This window comes from Protopterus annectens, chromosome 17.part0 (genome assembly GCF_019279795.1).
Source record: "Protopterus annectens isolate FY-2018-M chromosome 17.part0, PAN1.0, whole genome shotgun sequence".
NCBI classification, from domain to species: domain Eukaryota; kingdom Metazoa; phylum Chordata; order Ceratodontiformes; family Protopteridae; genus Protopterus; species Protopterus annectens.
Window position 1 is genome coordinate 787,323,347 of NC_056751.1, and position 21,130 is coordinate 787,344,476.

The following is a 21,130-nucleotide window of genomic DNA, read 5'->3' on the forward strand; positions in this document are numbered from 1 at the left end:
TAGTTGCACATGGATAGTCTCTGATGCTTCGTGCTGTGCCACCAACCTGGAGGTGTGGGTATTTTTGACGAATATTGATACTCCCCCTCCTTTTATGGTTCCGTCCAAGTTTTGGGACTGAAAAGCATGGTATGAGGTATAACCTGGTAGTGCTGGGGTGCTCTCAGGAGCCTTGAACCAGGTTTCTGTTACTGCACAGATATCGATGTTCTCCATGCTAAGGAGAGTTTCGAGTGCGTGCATCTTGAGGTTTAGACTTCTGGCGTTGAGTAGTATTACTCTTAGTTTCTTATCTCTTGTGATACCTATGGAGGTGGGTTTGTCTTTTGAGCCTTGCCTAAAAAAGGGACTATGGGGGTAGCAAGAGCCTTTGCCAATATCCAAAAGCCCAGGGGTGACAGGTGCAAGCCGTCCCTAGCGAAGCATCGTGGCTTGTCGAGCATGTCATCCCAGGCTGACAGGCATTGGATTCCCTTTGAATGACACCAATACTTAAGCCAATTGTTGAAATTGATAATCTTGTCTTCATACTGTGGCATCATTCTTGGTGAGGGTAAGATGCTACTCAAGGTCAGGGTCATACCGGCCTGGGCTACATGCTCAGAGAGCTCCTCTATGTCTCTTTTCATGTAGTCCAGGGAGGTACGTCTCAGGTCATTCACACCAGCATGGACTGAGTCATATTTGTACTTGCCTTGGAGTGACCTGAGTGCTTGTGTTATGTGGCGGATCCTAGCGCCCGACAGGCAGCTCACCATGACCTTCTCCTTGTTCAGCCTGGTGAGTGGAATGTCAGTGTGCCTGACAATAAAGTCACCTATTACAAGTGTATCAGGTGTGTTGTTTAGCCTTAAGGGCTGTGACTGTTCATCACACTGGCTTTGTGAGCTATGTGTTGCATGTGTTTTGTTTTGGGGTAGCGGTTGCTTGGGTGTCTGCTTTGGAGGTCTTTGCTGCTTAGGCAGATTTTTATTTAGAGCCTCCGAGTATGTTTTTGTGTGTTTATGTGTTTGGTTTGCTGTCATGGTAGGTCTATGTGAGACTGAAATTGCAGTGAGCGTGGTTTCCTTCTCCTCCTGACTGGTTACGCCAGTACTGAGTTGAGAGAGCTTAGCCTCCAGTTTGGCTATATGGTTGCATCTCTCACATGTGTTGGAATTTTTTGGGAGGAGGAGAGGGTTGTCTGTGTGCATGAGGCAGTTGTAACATTGCCTCAAAATTCCAAGATTCACCAGCTGGACCAGAGAGGAGATTGAAAACTGACCTTTGGACATGCTAGAATAGTATTGGGAATTCCTTTATAGTTGAAAAAAAGGGCCATTGGTGAACAAGGTACTCAAGGGGAGTTTGTGAGGGTGTAGTGCTTTTAATTTTTTAGTGCTGACTTATATAATTGCTTTAGTGAGCAAGTGCCAGGTAACTTAAATGCAATGTGTTACAGGTAACTTAAATGGAAAAACAACAAACAGTAACTTGCTTTCAAGTGAAACAAGGAAATAAGTACAGTAAGCAATGCAGATATTACTAGGGATCCACAGAAGCACTGAAAAGCTGCGTTTTAGGTGAAATTAGCGTTTCAGGGAAATAACAAGAGATGAAAAAACGTTGCTGGATACTGCTTATTCGATAAAACACAATTTATTGTGATACAAAACAAAACAATATAAGATGAGCGCTTTCGGGCTACGGCCCTTCATCAGATAAAATATCACTATTAAACAAAGCTATTTAAAAAACATTGCAACCAATAAGAATTTAGTAAAAAACCCGCCTTTTACTAAGGGCTGGCTTAAGGGGGACCACATCATTCAGCCCTGGATCCCTATGGGCTGTCATTTCCAGAATTCATTTAGATTCAGCCAGTTCTGTCAATTGTTTGATGTCACCCCCCCTACTGGTTAGTTTTAAATTTACTATCACTCTAAACTTAAAATTGTGTGTAGGATTATCTCTTATGTGTCTGTATAAAGCATTATGCTCATCACGATTTCTTATACAAGACATGTGTTGTAAGATTCTTACTTTTAACATGTTATTCGTCTTTCCTATATAAAAACTAGGACAAAAAGAGCACTCTGCCATGTACACAACATCCGTTGTCCTACATGTCGCCCTACCTTTTAGGGAAAACATTTTCCCATTAACCGGATGTTTAAACTCAGTTCCTTTATTGATGTGAGCACAGGCCTTACAAGAACCGCATGGGATAGTACCTGCAGTACTTTTAAAGGATCTACCTACATTTACTTTCCTTTCTTTACAGAGCAAGTCCTTCAAATTCTTGTTTCTCCTGTAAACGAACTGTGGGCCAGTACCCACCAATTCCCTCAAACTGGTATCACTAGTAATTATATTCCAATTTCTTCGTATAATCTCACAAACACCTCTAATGTCACTATCATAAGTAAGCATCACCTTATGTCTATTCTGCCTTGAGTTTTTAACCTGTATACTATTGGATGTATTCGGTGTCCGATTAATCCATGGTTTGTACCTATTATGCCTAAAGGGTGTGCTCTTCTCAGGCACTGCAGTTACATCGGGCAATGATGAATTGGGTAACAACTTATTGGCGGCTGTGGAAGTGAGTATTCAGACAGGAACATGACCCAAGGTTAGGCAATCACAGAACCGTTTTTTGGACATGCTACCAGTACAAGTAAAGAAGAAGGGCCCATGGAAGCGATCATTAAGCGACGACAGAGACCTCATGAAGAAGAGGAGGACACTAGATTGACTATTCATATGCGTGATGGTATTGTTTTTAACCTATCTTCATATGTTTTGACTGACAATGAGCTGGCTGTTTTAAATAAAGGATTGACGTTTGTACCCAGTAAGGAATGTATATATCATGAAATTGTTTTGGATCTGATGTCCTTTTGTTGTAATCTAATGTTGAGTAAGCTTTTTGGCACTAGTAATAATACTCAAACCATTTTGAAAAAACCTAGTAGCTTTGTACCTGCTTTAACACCGGCTTTACAATTGTTTATTAATCAATGTGATGATGATTTAACAAAATATTTTCAGGATGGGGTAAGGGATAAGTTTTATAATTTAACCAGTGAGCAAAAAATGGCTTTGTCAAACCTTAGTGGGAATACGAACCTCACAATCAAATTGGCTGATAAGGGAGGATCTGTAGTACTATTGGATACTGATTGGTATGTTAATAAGCTTACCAGTTTACTATCAGATACACAGACATATGTACCAATAAATCCAATAGAAGTTAGACGAGTAATAGATAGGGTCCATAGTTGCCTACATAGGTTATGTAATTGTATGCAAATTACACCTGAGCTTTTGGATTTCTTATTCATAGAGAAGCCCACCACTCCTATTTTCAAAGCACTCCCTAAAATACACAAAAGCTTGAGTGACCCACCCCTAAGGCCTATAGTTTCAGGAAGGGGGTGGGTCACAGAAAACATCTCCATTTGGTTGGAGGTGACTTTGAGGCCATTTGTAGGAAGAATGGAGCATGTCTTGACTGATACAGGACATTTTCTCACTGCATTAGGTGAAATGAATAAAAAGGAATCAATAGGAGATTATCTAATGGTTACTTTAGATGTTAATAATCTTTTCACCGTGATTAACAATGATTATGGGATACGTGCAGTGACTGAACTCCTTGACACTTTAGGTGCCACACAGCCTAAGATAGATCTTATAAAAGAGCTATTGACTTTGGTGTTGGACAACAATGTATTTGAGGGGGCAGGATGCATATATAGGCAGGCACAGGGGATAGCAATGGGCACCCCTTGTGCCAACACATATGCAAACCTTGTTCTCTCTTATTGGGAAAAGAGTTTTATATTAGGAGATGGTAGATGGCAACATAATTTGAGTATGTATCTGAGTTTTGTAGACGACATATTTATTCTATGGAGAGGTGAGAGTGAGATGTTGTATAAATTTGTAGATTATCTCCATACCACTACCTCCTTTTTAAGATTTAGTGTTAAAACTTCACGTGATACCCTGGATTTTCTTGATGTTAATATAACACAGAGGATGGATGGTTTCTCCTCTAGACTTTACAGGAAAGAGTGCTGGAAGAACACCTTACTGTCATTTGACAGTATGCATCCCAGACACACTTTTCCGAATATAGTACAAAGTCAGGTTAGTAGGATATCCAGGATCAGTAAGGATGACACACAGTTTGACAAGGAAGTAAACAACCTTAAAGAATGTTTTCAAAAAAGGGGCTATAAAGAAACAATGGTTGGAGAAATAATTGAGAAGAGTACACCCTTTAGGCATAATAGGTACAAACCATGGATTAATCGGACACAGGATGAATCCAATAGTATACAGGTTAAGAATTCAAGGCAAAATAGACATAAGGTAATGCTTACTTATGGTAGTGACATTAGAGGAGTTTGTGAGATTATACGAAGGAACTGGAATATAATTACTAGTGATACCAGTTTGACAGGAGAAACAAGAATTTGAAGGATATGCTCTGTAAAGAAAAGAAAGTAAATGTAGGTAGATCGTTTAAAAGTACTGCAGGTACTATCCCATGTGGTTCTTGCAAGGCCTGTGCTCACATCAACAAAGGAACTGAGTTTAAACATCCGGTTAATGGGAAAATTTTTTCCCTAAAAGGTAGGGCGACATGTAGGACAACGGATGTTGTATATATGGCAGAGTGCTCTTTTTGTCCTAGTTTTTATATAGGAAAGATGAATAACATGTTAAAAGTTAGAATTTTACAACACATGTCTTGTATAAGAAATTGTGATGAGCATAATGCTCTTTACAGACACATAAGAGATAATCCCACACACTATTTTAAGTTTAGAGTGATAGTAAATTTAAAACTAACCAGTAGGGGGGGTGGCATCAAACAATTGACAGAACTGGCTGAATCTAAATGGATTCTGGAAATGACAGCCCATAGGGATCCAGGGCTGAATGATGTGGTCCCCCTTAAGCCAGCCCTTAAATAGCTTTGTTTAATAGTGATATTTTATCTGATGAAGGGCCGTAGCCCGAAAGCGCTCATCTTATATTGTTTTGTTTTGTATCACAATAAATTGTGTTTTATCGAATAAGCAGTATCCAGCAACGTTTTTTCGTCTCTTTTTGGATTTTAATTCATTTACGTTCGCTGGATTTTGGCATAGCTTTGACCTCTTGTTTTGTTGCTAGGGAAACAACAAGCATACAAACAAAGCTAGATTCAGCAGGCCTGGATCTAGTCTATACTACAGCAAACAAGGTGTACCAATTTCAGTAAGAAACAGTTCAAATATGCAGGCACTATAAACCTTTAACCAGAAATTCCCAGCTCAGAAGGGCAGAGTCCAGCCTCGCCTCCCACAAGAGTGCAGACCATGAACCCTCTTAATGTAAAATAACTGGCCTGAAGCCCAAGTGCTTAAACCAGAATTAATACACTTTTAGAATAACAGACACTGAGCCCTCAATCAGCAGTTCCCAACTTAGAAGGATATAAGCTACCTGTCCTGCCACCACAGTGCAGGCCACAAACCTTCTTAATGTAAAACAACTGGTCTGAAGCCCAAGTGCTTAAACTAAAAGGCTTAGAATGAGTTACACCAAGCAGTAATAAATACAATTGAGTACTTTTAAGATGACTCAAAAGCAAAATAAAGTAGGAAGAAACACAAATACAGTAAAAGCAGACAAATTTTTTTTTTTTTTTTTTTTTTTTTTTTTTTAGTGGAAAAAGAGAAAGGAAAGAGAGAAAGGAGTAGCAAAAACTAAGCTGATTGGCCTTCTCAAATGTTCTCCCTGTACTGGGTAGAATGAGGCAATGACACTAGACTGGGAGGAGGGACAAATTTACACCAGGGGCGGGCAACTGCAAAGCCACCAACTATAAAAACACTATACCAACAGGGAGGGAATGTGGCAAACAAATTGCAGAAATGTTTCTCACAGCTGAAAGGCAGCAGTGAGCCTTTAAATGAAAGTTTTAAACAGCTAAAGGAGCCTCTAGAAAAAAGAGTTTAACTGCAACACGTTTTTAGAAACAAACAACCCAACAGATGCTTAATAAAAGTGGACAATTTCCAGTTAATACCTCACACACAGTGAAACTAGCTAGAAAAATACACAGTACACAAAGTGCTATAAATAACAAAGAAATAAAGAACAAAATAAACAAAAAACAGGATACTTAATGTTATATATTATAACTCCAAGTTTCCTCAGTGTCCTTCCTTCGATCAGTTCAGTGTGAAATGTCTATGTCCTAACTATGTCTCTATGTCATGAACTTCTCCCATGAAATAATCTATTTATATTTAAGGTCATCAACATGCCCGCTGCTATAAAACTTCTTTATAAAAGCCATGTAAAAGACTGAATATGCATTCTGATTATGTCATTTTCACTAAACTTTGCATCCATTTCTCTACCTTCTTCTTTCGGTCTTTCCCATTACGGGTTGCCACAGCAGATCATCTATTTCGATTTCTTCCTGTCCTCTGCATCTTGCTCTGTCACACCAACCACCTGCATGTCCTCTCTCAACACATCCATAAACCTTATCTTAGGCCTTCCTCTTTTCCTCTTACCTGGCAGCTTCATCCTTAGCATCCTTTTCCCAATATACCCAGCATCCCTGTTCAGCACATGTCCAAACCAGCAAACTCTCACCTCTCTGGCTTTGTCTCCAAACCGTCCAACCTGAGCTGACCCTCTAGTATGTTGTGTCTTTCGGCTTTTCCCGGTTAGGGGTCGCCACAGCGAAACTCCAGTCCGCTAATGATTGGCAGTAGATTTTTATGTACAGAGTTGCCAGCTCTGATGCACAACCTTCAATGAAGGTACGCCCATTCACATAGATTCATAGATTCATAGATTAGTACTAGACTAACTGCCCTTGCGAGCCATTTTAAGCCTAGCCAATTATACCTTGTGAGACTCAAACCCTGCACCTTCTGTTTGTAAGGCAAACACCTTAACCATTAGGCCACCCTCCCATGCATGTCTCCACACAGAAGATGCTCTAGCTGTGAATCGAACGGGACTACGTCTTACTGTGAGGCGACAACGCTACTGATTCCTAATCCTGTCCATCCTCGCCACACCCAATGCAAATCTTAACATCTTTAACTCTGCCACCTCCAGCTCTGACTCCTGTCTTTTCATCAATGCCACCATCTGCAACCCGATTTCCACCACCAAAGCCTTTAATTTATGGACTATAAATGCTGATGACTGCCATGATCCTCATTCAAAAATTACATTTTATCAAAGATGAAGAAACTTTCTTTATAATTCGCTACTCTTCTTAATAAGGCAAGTTGGAACTTCAGTTTTTCTTATTTGCTACCTCCAGCTAAACTATTTAAAACTGCATAGACTGCATAGACAATGTGTTTGCTGACGAGTTTGCTAATGTCTATTTAGTTGAGCTGCATTCAAGTATCACACTTAAGGAAGTCATCCATGCCTCCACCTATTTGTATTTATTTAGAAACTGTCTCCTTCATTCAGGGTCCTGATCATAGTGTGAGTGGGTTTACTATCAGCAAACTGAGCTGTGAATTTCTACTTTGTCAATTAATAATGAACCCTGGGCTGCACTGTGCAATGTACTGTACCTAAGATAGTCATGTCTTACTCAAACTAGGTAAATGTCAGGATCCAAGGACTTTTCTTTAGTTCTTTAAACCTGCAACATTTGCAAAACATTCTGTTTAGCTTTGAGCATGCAACACCTGACGATTGTTACTTAATAATTGTTTCTAGGTGTTACACTCGTGATCTAAGAGGCTCTCTCAGTAGGCCCTACATGGGTGTACAAGTGACCTTGAGAAGGATGTCAAGGCCTGCAAGTTAAAAATAAATGAGTAATAATAATAAAAAAAAAAGGTCTGAGGCATCCACAACATGGGAGCAGGCCTTGTCATTATTAATTAGCAACATATCACAAGCAGAAACAAACATTTGTAATGTCACTGTATATTTTGTTATTGAGATATTTTCTACGGTGTGGTTCATTCTAATTTTCAACATTCAAAAACATTTATTAGAAGAAGTAAAATGTGAGAATTAATTTACAAAAGAAAAACTGAATAACTAGAATGACAACAAATTATGTACAAAGCAGCTTTTTAAAAACAGGTTCTCTGACCTTTATCTGTGTCATGAATTTCTGTAGGTAAACGTGACAGAATGAATCCTCTAAACTCAGGCACCTTAATCATTTTTTTGTCTGACTTTTAGAGTCACAAAAGCTTATATTACATTTATGATATTGTACCTGTAATTGATCTCTTTTCACCTTTCTACTTGCTTATGTTTCAGGTTTCTTTAAATCTTACTAGGAAATGTAATGCTAATATATCTCAAAGAATAGTTGCATTGTTTGCCAAATAATATTTTGCTACCTTTCTCTTATTTCATTCTAACAAAGGCTTTACTTATTTATCCTTTGTTAGCCAAGCTGGTCTCAGTAGGCAAGTAACCTGTTTTCAGAGGAGACCCGAAGTTGTATCTATATCGCTAGGGGAAACTTGGCCAGGGCATCAGGGAATTGTTCCTACTATTTTCAATAGGTACCATGGATGGGATCTTGGCTTAACATCTCACCCCAGAAGGCAATGAATTTGCTCTGTCAGTGGAAAGAGATGTCTTAACTGAGCATGACACAAGATCAGTCTCTGATTACACTGTAAAGTAGACCAAATTCACAGTTAAATATTCAAGATCAGTGCGACATTAGCAGACTAATAAAATACAAGAGATGAAGGAAGCAGTGTCCTACCACACTGATGAATTACACGAGAAACAAACCTGGAAGAAAGAAGCAAAAGAAAAGATGGTAGAAACAGGTCTGAAGTACGAAGTCTTGCAACAAAAAATAACTGAGCTGGAGAAAAAAAAAAAGGTATGTGCTTACCATAATGTTCCATCTGTGTTGTCCATTTTCATTCATCCTCAACAGTTGAGTTCAGATCCGATCCTTGGACCTGACCATTACTAGAGCTCCTGGCTACCAAATAACTCTCAAGCTCCTCCCTTACCCATAATGCACCAACTCTTGTATACCTCAGATCTGGTTTATGTAGAAATAATGAAAATAATGTGGTATTTTAAATAAATAGAACTATACCTGGAGCTCAACACTAAGGACAGGAGCTCATAGGTGTTTACTAGGCTAATGACCACAAGGTCCTTTTTATGTCTAGCTATGCATCCCAAATCTCTGACAAGTTCTGATGCCCCTGACAAGTGTAAGCATGGGCCTGGGAGATGAACCATTTACAGGTTACCTGTGTCCATTAGAGACATAAGTGCCAAACCAGGGATGAATTTCCAGTTTCCCATCCAATTGTCCAAGTTGCACTTGAATTGGATTAGGGAGCAACTCTGCTTCACATGGATGGAGAGCCTGTTCCATAGAGGGGTAGTCTCTGGGGTACATACCTATCTCTCCTGCAGGTCCTATTTATATCACAGGCAAGGTTTAAATCTTTAGAATGGGTAATTCTGATACTGTTTATTTTGTGGATATGCAGGAGGTCTATCAGAGTGGGGTCTGACAATGCCCTGTAAGCCAAGCATAGATCTCCCCTCAAAAGCCTGTAGGAGACAAAATGCAGGGATAGGGGCTTGAGGCGGTCTGCATAGGGCATATTACTTACACCCTGTATTCTTTTAGTGAGGAACCTCTGTGGACATTCCAGTTGTTGGATATGCCTGGTTAGGTACATACCAAAGGGGGCATTGTACTCAATAATAGGTCTGATGAATGCCAAATACATTGGAACAATGACTTCCTTGGACTTGGATGCCATACCTTTTATTATAACTTGTGCAACATAGAATGATTTCCTCACAACTGTAGACACATGATGATCAAAGGATAGATTACTATCTATGTGTGCCCCAAAGTCCCTGACTACTGAGTCAACTCTAATGGGTGTGTTGTCAGTATGATAGTTACCAGGGATTGATGGCTTCCCAAAGGATACTATTATGCATTTCTTGGCATTTAGTTTTAGTCTATGACTCTGACAACAGTTGTTTGTCTGTGTCAGCCCCTCCTGGAGAACATTTGTGTCACTGTGAGATTCAATGACAGCTCCTAATTTGCAATTATCTCCAAATTGAGTTAGTCAGAGACCACTGACATTGGCCTTGACTTCTGAGAAGTAAATGCCAAAAAGGTCCAAGGACTGATCCCTGAGGGACTCCACTTGTGACTGGCCTCTTTGTAGAGGTTTGCTCCCCAATACTAACTTCCTGGGTCCTGTGTGTGAGCCAGTTGGCTATCCACCGGGTTTCATATGGGTTTTTACCTATCCTCTTGAGTTTGTCAACAATGTCCAAGCGGGGTATTGTGTCAAATGCCTTGGCCAGCTCAAGGTAGGCAGTGTGAATGATTTTACCCTCATCCATCCATGATCTGCCCTTTGATAAAACCAAACTGGGTTGGGTCTAGTGTATGGAGGTTTACTATATCTCTGTTGCTCATCTCAATGATAATTCTTTCCATGGCTTTACGTACAAGACTAGTGAGACTTATGGGTCTATAGTTTCCAGGGTCTGTAGATGGCCCACCTTTGTGCAGAGGAATGACTGTTGCCTTTCTCCATTCATGAGGTATGAAAGCTGTTTGGAGGCTACAGTTAAATAGTAATTCCAGAGGCCCTGATAGGTCACGTTTCATGCTATTTTCAAGGCATCCTGGGATATTGTCTGGAACCACTGATGCAGTATTCTTGGTCTTAGAGAGAAAGCATCAAGGACCTGTTCCCTGGTGATAGCAGAGGGAGTTATATTTGATGATATTTCCTGAGGGAAGGTTGAAGGGGAGAGAGGTGTAAAGTTAAAACTGAATTTATCAGCCAGGAGGTTTGCTATAACTTTTTAATTTGAGTTCCCTCTTTTGCTTCTGGGGGAACTTTTTCCATGTGGATCTTGGAAAGAACACTGCAATTTTTTGAACCACATCTTTTGACCACCTCATTGATTCCCGAAGAAAGATCTTTGAGAAGTCAAAAAATATGCATGCCCACTGCAGGGAGGATCTTTCCATCTTCCTCGCACCTGGAGAATGTGTCCTTAATTTTTGGCCCAAACAGTGAACTGCTGTCAAAAGGAGCACTGAAGAACAAAGATTTGAAGGGCTTCGCAAAATTACACAAGCACATCCACGCATGCCTCCTAATGAATATGCCTGAACCCGCCACCCTTAAGGTGCTTTCAGCTAAATGTGAAATAAGCCTCATGGATGAATTAGAAATCAATTTCAGGGTAGCCAACTGCAATGCTACAGAAGCCTGAACCTCAGCAGCAGTGGTCCCAGAAAGGGAATTTGACAATTCTTTTATCAAATCCCTTTGAAGTCTTGTGAAATGGGCCAGGTAGTTCAACAATCAGAGGGCACATGTCTCTGAAGTATACACATGCTTATCAAACCTATCCAGTGCTCTAGACTCCCTGTTAGGTGGATGGACTCCTGAGGGGAGTCCATGTGCCTCCTCATGCCCTTCCTCCTCCTAGGTATCTCTTCAGTGCGATGTTTCAGTGACGTGCTGGAAGAAACAGTAATACCCTGCAGGGTAGCTTGGAGACCTTGGGCCGGCTGTCCCTGTGAACTAGAATGATGAACCTCAAGACACGAATACATCCAGGATCCAGATGGGAAATCTGAGAAGGGAGGAACTATCTGCTCTGCAGATGTAGAGAATGCCCTCTCTACCATCTCAAAACCAGAATGATCCAGGGAGAAGGAAGCAGAAGGAGCCAAGAAACCAAGCTTCTGACCCCTAGGCTCCACCTGCCCTGAAGGCAGTCCACTAGAGACAGAGGTCAGAGCTGAGCTATCCAGTGCCGAAGCTCTGAGGGGAAGAGATGACTTTGACACCTTTGGAATTGACTCAAGCTTTTCTGATCCGACACAGACACCTCAGCTCTGAGAGTGGTCTAGATCCAAAGCTGTCAGAGCCAGAGACCTCAGAGGAATCCTTGGATCCGAAGATACAAGCATTTTCAGATATGATCCAGATGGTAAAGGGAGACTTGGATCCAAGGGCTCCGAAATCAAAGGATGAGTCAGAGAAGGAGCCGATACTGGTGGAATAGTTATAATGAGAGCTTCCTGACCTGAAGGAGTATGAGCTGACAAAACTCCCACCTGTATCTGTGCCAAGAGAAACCTTTACGTCATACTCCACATCTGCATCAGTGAGACATTCGGAAGAGTGAGATGATGCCAGTGATGGAGATCTGGAGTGCCTGTGGGACTCTAAAACAGGGGAATGGACTCTGGATAATACTGGATCCAAAGAAGAGGAATAAGTAGTTCTAGGCACCTGTTTTGGATCCATTGATTTTGGATCTGATGGAGTAGTATCCGATGCCAGATATGCTGGAGCCAACTTTGGGTCCGACTTCCTATGTTTCTTTTTTGGAGGTTCCAATGTCAGATATGAAGAAAGAGCTGAAGATCTCAATGGGCCAGCAGGCTTTGCACATGACTCCTTAAGCTTTTGTTTGGGGGGCTGAGCCCCAGATAAAGCCTCTGCAAAAGAAGATGGAAGCAGACCTTTTAGAATAAGCTTGCTTTTTATGTCTTCTAAAGTCCTTGGATTAAATGCTTTACAAACTTTACGATCAATATGTAGATGTTGCCAGCCTAAACAATAGATGCATAATGCAGGAGCATTGGAAAGTGGTAGCTTATGGCTGCATTTCTCACATTTTTAAACCCAGATGGGGCCTTTTCTGACATTTTTAAAGAAGACAAAGGGAAAGAAACTAAAATATCTAAACAAGGTAGAAGGAGTAAAGGGCAGTATATATGAATAAACTCAAGTGTAGACAAAGACTTTTCTTACAACTATAGAAAAAAATAAAGCACTTATCTCTCCAAAAAACTCTAATAGCTCCAAAGCTAATGGCAACCATGTCTTAACACTGAAAGGAGCAAATAGAGTATACAGGGGTTGGTGCATTATGAGTAAGGGAGGATCTCAAGAGTTTTTTAGTGGCCATGAGGTATAGTAACGGTCGGGTCAGATCTGAGGATCAGATCTGAATCCAACTGTTGAAAAATGAATGAAAATTGACAACATCAGATTACTAAGTTTACTGCAAATCCAGAGCAAAAAAAAAAATGAACAATTAATTGTGGATCTTTTATGAAGAAATGCCTCCATAACTGGAGATCAAGAAAAGATATTCATTGACAAGGCACACCAGAACAATGTGCCAGAGGCTCTTATCCACAAGTAGCCTATACCCCCTCCACTCAAGTTCCAAACATACGAACTTAAAGGGAACTACAGGCCATTCACTGGAAAAGGAGAACTACCCATAAAGTAGAAGATGCCCAAATCTTTGCTGATAATGATCAAACCCTCCAAACTCATACAAGAAGGATCAAATTTAAGACAGCAATAAAAAATACTGGGTGATGCATCTACATTTTAAGCTCCAAAATCCAGCAGTCTTCTATCCATTGGCTAAAAAATGACACCCACCCATGCTCTGGAGTGGATTAATAAGAATAATAAAGGAAAAGGAGGTGTGCAGGACTGACAGAACAACCTGCTGCAGAGTGGATCCAGACCCTAGAAAGGCAGTCTGTCCTTAAGGGAAATAACGCCAGCGAATTTGACTCCTGATTTACAGAAATAGATGCAGGATAAGTTAAAAGAAATGAAAGCCTTCTTAAAAAAAACAGAAGATAGTTTGAACAGAGAACAAAGAGACTGAGGGGTAAAGGACTCCTTACTAATACAAGACCATATCAGGCAATATGGAGTATCTAGCTGGATAATGTGGTCTATTATTTCCATACTTTGCAAATTCTTGTAGACTAATGATATTCACCTGGAGTCAATAAACTCCATGCAGGAACAGTGGTTTGTGTCCGTGTAGCCACAGCAGTGCACCTTGCATATTCATGAAGGTGCACTGCAGTTAAGGCTAAATGGACATAGGTTCATAGGTTGGTACTAGGCTATCAGCCCTAGGGCCTATGCAAGCCTAGCCATAACAATTCCCTGGCTATTTCTTCCCACACTATTTACTTCCCTGAACCCCTGTCTAGCAGGGTGACTGATGTGATCCCTGGGGTGAATTTCCTATCTCCCATCCAATCACCAAGGTTCCTTTTGAAGAGGGCCAAAGAGGTGTTCTGCTTGACATGTATGGGCAGTCTATTCCAGAGTCTGTGGAATCTCTGGGTCAGGAACCTATCCCTCCAGCATGTTTTGTTTAATGTGATGACAAGTTTTAAATCCCTGGAGCGTGTGGCTCTGAGGGATTTGGATTTCTTTAAGTGTAGCATGTCCAACAGCTCTGGGTTTGACATGGCCTTGTATGTTCAGCGGAGATCGCCTTGGAGTAGACGATATGTGACATAGTATAACTGGAGTTTTTTAAGGCGGTCAGCATAGGGCATCTGCTTTAGGCCTGTGATTCTTTTAGTGAGGTATTTCTGTGGCCTTTCCAGTTGTTGCAGATGTCTTGAGAGGTACATACAAAATGGGGCGTTGTATTCTATAATGGGTCTAATGAGGGATGAGTACAGTGGGACAATGACCTCCTTTTTTCTGGATGAAAATCCCTTAGTGATGAGGTGTGCCACATAGAAGGATTTCCTGACTGTTGTGGTGATGTGGTTATTGAAGGTGAGACCACTGTCCACCTGTGTCCCTAAGTCTCTTATCCCACTTTCGGTGTTTAGTGTACTGCCATCTATGTGGTAATTCATGAGTACATGTTTTTTCCCAAAGGGGGTAACTATGCATTTCTTGGCATTGAGCTTGAGCCCATGGCTCTGGCACCAAGCATCTGTTTCTGTAAGGCCCTTTTGTAGAGTATCAACATCATTTGGGGATTCATTAATAGCTCCCAGTTTGCAGTCATCTGCAAACGCTGTTAGCTAGAGTCCCTTAGTGTTGGCCTATACTTCAGAGAAGTAGATGCCAAACAAATGAGGTCCCAGGACTGAACCCTGAGGTACTCCACTTGTCACTTGTCTGGAGCTAGATTTGGAGTCAGCTACTTTTACAGTGTGGGTTCTGTCAGTAAGCCATTTGGCAACCCATCGAGTGATGTAGGGATTAATGCCCAGCTTAGTAAGTTTATGATTCCAGAGTGGAGGATGGTGTCAAAGGCCTTGGCGAGGTCCAGATAGGCTGTGTGGACTGTCTTACCCTCATCCACGGCTCTGGAGACTGATTCGAAGAACTTAATCAGGTTCAGGAGACAAGTTTGGCCCTTCATGAACCCAAACTGGGTGGGGTCCAGTGTTTTAAGGTTGTCAATGTCTTTGTTTATAAGTTCCATGATAATACGTTCCATGGCCTTGCAGATCAGGCTCATCAGAATGATGAGGTGGTAGTACCCGGGATCCAAGGTGGATCTCCCCTTGTGGAGTGGGATAACTGTAGCTGTGCTCCACTCAGTGGGCATGAAGCCTGAGGTGAGGGTATGATTAAACATGACACTTAGGTGAGGTGCCAGTTCATTTTGTAGTTCATGTAGTACACAGCCTGGGATGTCATTTGGTCCCATGGATGCTGTATTCTTAACTTTGTAGAGTGCGTTTTTTACCTGTGAGGCCATTATTATCGGAATTTGGCAATCTTCCGGTATTGAGATGGACCATTTAGGGTGTGAGAGAGGGGAGACGTTGGCACTGAATCGATCTGCCAGGATATTGGCAATATCCTTGGGATCAGTATATTTAATGCCATTCTGTTGTAGCTCAGAGCAGATCTGAGCATTGCCATTTAGATTCTTGACATAGTTATAGAATGCCTTGTGGTTGTCTTTGGAATCTTTGGCAATTTTATTTTTGTAACTAGCTTTGGAGGATTTTATGAGGAATCTCAGCTTCTTACTGAGGCTGGTAAGGGAGTTTTTTGCATCCTGGGATTTTCCTCTTTTCTGCAATAGTTTCTTCTTTTTGTTGTAAAGTTTGTTTATGGCAGGGGGCCACCAGATTGGCTTCCTTTTTTTGGAGGAGAACATCTTGGTTCTATTTGGAATGGCACAATTCATGCATGAGTGGATGTGCTCGTACAGTGCCTTAGTGTAGGATTCAGTAGTTGAACTTTCAGTTCCCGTCTGCATGGGTGTCATGAAGTTTGTAACTTCTGACTTGAGTAGCATGAAGTTGGCTTTGTATAAGTTTTTTATGGAGGTTTACATTACTGGGAGGTGGGGGTGGGATGTGGATGTTAAGGGTGATTAGCTTATGGTCTGACAAGACCAATGAGGGGGTGACCATAGGTGTGGAGCATCGATTTCCCATGTTGGTAATGACCAGGTCTATGATATTGGAGCCCTGGTGGGACTATGGATTAGTTCATCCAGGGCATTGGAATTTATGAATTCCAAGAACCTTTGGGCAAAGGTGTTGCTACACTAGTAGTTTTCCCAGTTAATGGCAGGGTAGTTGAAATCACCCAGTATTAGGGTGTTTGGTTGTATATTAATATTTTCCAGTATGTTTACATAGGTGTAGTGAGAATCTTGGGGCATGGTGGGGGATCTGTAGCAAGCTACAGTTTGGATTGCATTCTTACCTAGTGTTAGCTGCACCTGGAGAATTTCAGTTGCATTGTGTTGGGTAACTAACCTGGTGGTGTGAATATCCTTGGTGAATATGGGCACTCCTCCACCTTTAGTGTTTCTATCCTGGTATGGTGGCCGAAAAGTGTGGTAAGAGCTGTAGCCTGGAATTGCAGGGGTGCTCTCTGGAGAGCTGTGAATGAGTGTAGGGGGCGTGTTTAAGTAGTGCACTGACTACAAACACAGCCCTTCACTCAGAAAGTGCTGTATGACACTTTCTAAACCTGATCCTGCATAATATTAGAGAATGTCTCTAATATTATGCCAGTATTTCAGTGTCCGTGGAAACTGAAATTAAATAAATGATCATTTCAGTATCTGCGGACACTGAAATAAATACAGGAACAGGAAACCAATGCAGGGGGTGTGTGACAGGTTCTGAGACACACTCCCTGCATTGTAAAAGTGCCATACATTTTGCAACCTGCTAAAGCAGGAAATGCCAACAAAGGCAAATATAATGCAGGGAAAAAGTCCTAAAAAATGACACTTCTTAAATATTACCCTCATAAACTTAGAAAGTTGATAGAAAACAGGATATGCATTAGCATGAATTTCTGAAGGATAGAAGCCTGAAAGTCAAATGTATGCCATTATTTCCTGACTGCAGTCCTCAATGACTTGTCAGAAAACCACAATACTCACTATATAACATAATAATATAATAATAATATAATAAATATTTTTTTTACATGCTAAGGAATGTTTAAGCATACCTAAGTGGGTGTGCGCCTTATGGCCCTTTGCTTAGCACTGCTTAAACATCCCATAGGAGATAAATAGCAATATACAGCTAAAATTCCTAAACCAAGACAGTGTAGTGGTTAGAGTCCCAGCTTCACATGCAGGTGTTCACAGTTCAAGTACCAAGACAGGAAAGTTATTTTTATATGGGAAAGCAGTGTTAAAATTATTTTTTTTAAGTTAAAGTATGTAGTAACTGTTTTTTGCCAACCAGGGTAGTGTAGCTGGTGTAAAATGGAAGTGTGAGTGCATGTAATATGTGAAATCACCCATGTATACACAAGTGTCCCAAGTTTAGTCACACCCCTTGCTAATGTAATGAAAGCACATAGAGGGATGTCATGTAAAGTAAATCACATATACGTGCTAAATTAAGCCATTATCCTGATATTTTTTTTTAAATGAAAAGTGAGCAATGCCCAATTATGCTTATCAGGTTTAAGCATCGCTTACACTTGATTGCTAAACAGCAGGTAGCGCAGCTAAGCGGATTTGCACACTGTTAAGCGGTGCTTAGCGATTACTCCTTGAAGCACTGTTCAACTCAGCTTAGCAGATTTGCGTGTTGCTAAGCTGTGCTCAGCGTTTTGAAATGGTCCAATGACGGCAAAGGGCAGGAATATTGCCTTATTTAAACCATGTAGGCAGGAATACAGCTTTAACCTGTTTAGTTTTATCTCTGCAGGAACATGTCTGGTTGTTGGAGAGGGAGCACACTTTCAGGCACAGCGTTGGAGCATTCAGGAGTCCAGGGTCATAGCTGGACTCCTTGTCAAAAACCATGACAAGAGACTGCTGCAGGGCCAGTGCCAGGGCTTACAATACAAAATGGAGGCCTGGGACCATCTCACATGTGATCTCACCAGTGCTACTGGGATCCCCCAGACTAGTGAGCAGGTACGGCACAACTATGCTGACCTAAAGCAGAGGAATGGGGTCCTCTTGGCCCAGTGGATATAGATGCACAGGCATGGAATGCTCCAGTAGTGAGTAAGTATCACTATCAAGTAGTTTGTAGCAAATACTAGCCTGAGAATGTGATAAACAGGTATGCATAATGTCTGTTTCTCTCCCCTACAGTTGAAGCAGAGAGGGCTATCAACATCGAAGCCCATGGTGACAGACTGTTGAGTAAAGACACTGGAGTGAACTCCAGGGCGAATTTTCTATTTCCCATCCACTCATCAAGATATCTCTAGAAGAGGGTCAGTAAGGTGCTCTGTTTGACATGTATGAGAAGTGTATTCCATAGCATGGGCAGTCTCCGGGTTATGAACCTGTCCCTTCAGCTTGTTCTGTTGATTGTGGTAATGAGGTTGAGGTCTCTGGAGCATTTGGTGCATTGATTGGGATTTCTTTAGATGTAGCATTTCTAACAGAGCTGGGTCAGACATGGCTTTGTAAGTCAAGCAGAGATTGCCTCTAAGTAGGCAATATGAGAGAGAGAATAGTTAAGAGTTTTTTTTGAGTCTGTCCATACAGTACCAGTGTTTAAGGCCTAGGATCCTCTTTGTGACATACTTTTGCAGCCTCTCCCATTGTTGCAGATGTCAAGTGAGGTACATGCCAAATGGGGCATTGTACCAAATGATTGGTCTAATGAGGGAAGAGTAGAGAGAGGCAATGACCTCTTTCTTCCTGGATGCCAAACCATGTGGTGTGGAGGGATTGGTATTTCTTTAGATGTAGCATTTCTAACAGAGCTGGGTCACACATGGCTTTGTAAGTCAAGAAGAGATCACCTCTAAACAGGAGATGTGAGACAGAGAATAGTTGTAGTTTTTTGAGTTTGTCCATATAGGCCAAGTGTTTAAAGCTTAGGATCCTCTTGGTGAGGTACTTATGTGGCCTTTCCAGTTGTTGCAGGTGTCTAGTGAGGTACATGCCAAATGGGGTATTCTACTCAATGAATGGCCTAATGAGGGAAGAGTAGAGGGAGACAATGACCTCTTTCTTCCTGGATGCTAAACCCTTAGTAATCAGATTGCCATATAGAATGACTTTCTTACCACAGTGGCAATGTGGCGGTCAAAAGACAGGTTGCTGTCAACCTGTGTTTCTAGATCTCTTATAACACCTTCTGTGTTTAGTGGACTACCATTGATGTGGTAATTCAAGGGAACCCAGTTTATTCCAAGGGGGATGATGACACATTTTTTGGCATTGAGCTTAAGGCCATGCTTCTTGCACCAGTCATTGGTCTCATTGACGCCTTTCTATAGGCTGTCAACATCACTTGGGGAGTTAATAATAGCTCCCAACTTGCAATTGTCTGCAAACTTTGTCAGCCAGAGTCCCTTCGTGTTGGCCTGGAGTTCAGAGAAGTAGATACCAAACAGGAGAGGACCCAATACGGAACCATGTGGGACTCCACTCATGACTGGTCGACAGTCTGACTTGGAGTCAGCTACTTTCACACTGTGGGTTCTATATGTGAGTCAGTTTGCAACCCACCTAGTGATATAGGGGTTGATGCCTAGCATAGTGAGTTTTTCTATGATTCCTGAGTGGGGAATGGTATCAAAGGCCTTGGCCAGGTCAAGATAGGCTGTATGAACCGCCTTGCCTTCATCCACAGCTCAAATAAGTCGACCAAGTTGAGCAGGCATGATCTACCCTTCACAAAACCAAACTGTGTAGGATCCAGAGTTTGGAGATCCCTTATATCCTTGTTTATTAGGTCCATGAAGATGCGTTCCATAGCTTTGCATATCAGGCTCATCAGGCTAATGGGGCGATAGTTCCTGGGGTCTGTAGTCACTCCTCCCTTGTGGAGAGGGATGACTGTAGCAGTGCGCCATTTGGTAGGGACAAAGCCTGAGGTGTGGCTGTGAGTGAACACGGCATACACTGTTAGAATCTCCTAGTGTTCTGACTGGACTGCTTCTGAAAGAATCTGGAATTATATCGCTGATAAGTATATTCCTTGGCACTTTAACTTTTCAAAGTATGCACTGTCTAAATTTGTTGCCTGACTGAGTTATTTTACATGTCTGCTAACTTTATTTGCTGTTTTCTCATCTGTTCTGAAACTGGTTTTCTCCCTCCCACCCACGCTCTCAATTCCTGTGGTGTTGTTATAGTTGATGGCTTTGCAGTTGCCCACCCCTGCTGTAAATTTGATCTGGGACACTCCTCCCAGTCTAGTGTTCATTCTATCTGATACAAAGAAAACATTTGAGAAGGCCATCCTACTTAGGTTCTTAACCTTGAATTATCTTCTGCTCCTCCTTCTTCCCTTTGCACTTTACTTAAAAAAAAAAAACTTTCTCCTTATGTTCTGACTGAGTGTGCTTCTCAGCTGCTAAGTATATTTTTTGGCCGTTTTTGACTGTTCAGAGTTGAATTTAGTTCAGAATACATTTTGAATAAATTGCAATTATTTAAACTGCATTTGCTTTAATAGTGCTACACACTCAAGTTTGCACTGCACTTGAATTGTTTTAGTGCTGTTTTAGCTGCTTTCTGAAAAAAATTCTAAGCTGGTTTCCTGCCTTTCCTGTAACTAGTCTAGTCCAAATACAGATTTGCTTTATCCAGAGCTGTTTGTAAACTTCTGAGCCCCCCCCCCAAGCCTTTCTATGTTGGAGAGAAGCATTCTAGAATTCTGTAGAGTGGTTTCTGGCCCACAAATTGTAGTTTATTGGCCGTTTGGGAAGTTTTTCCATCTCTGTCAACTTTCTGGTTTAAAGGCCTGCATTTGTGCTTGTTTCCCACATTTCCTGTAACTAGTCTAGTCCAGATACAAATATGCTTTGCTGTATCCAGGACTGTTGGTAAGCTTCTGAGC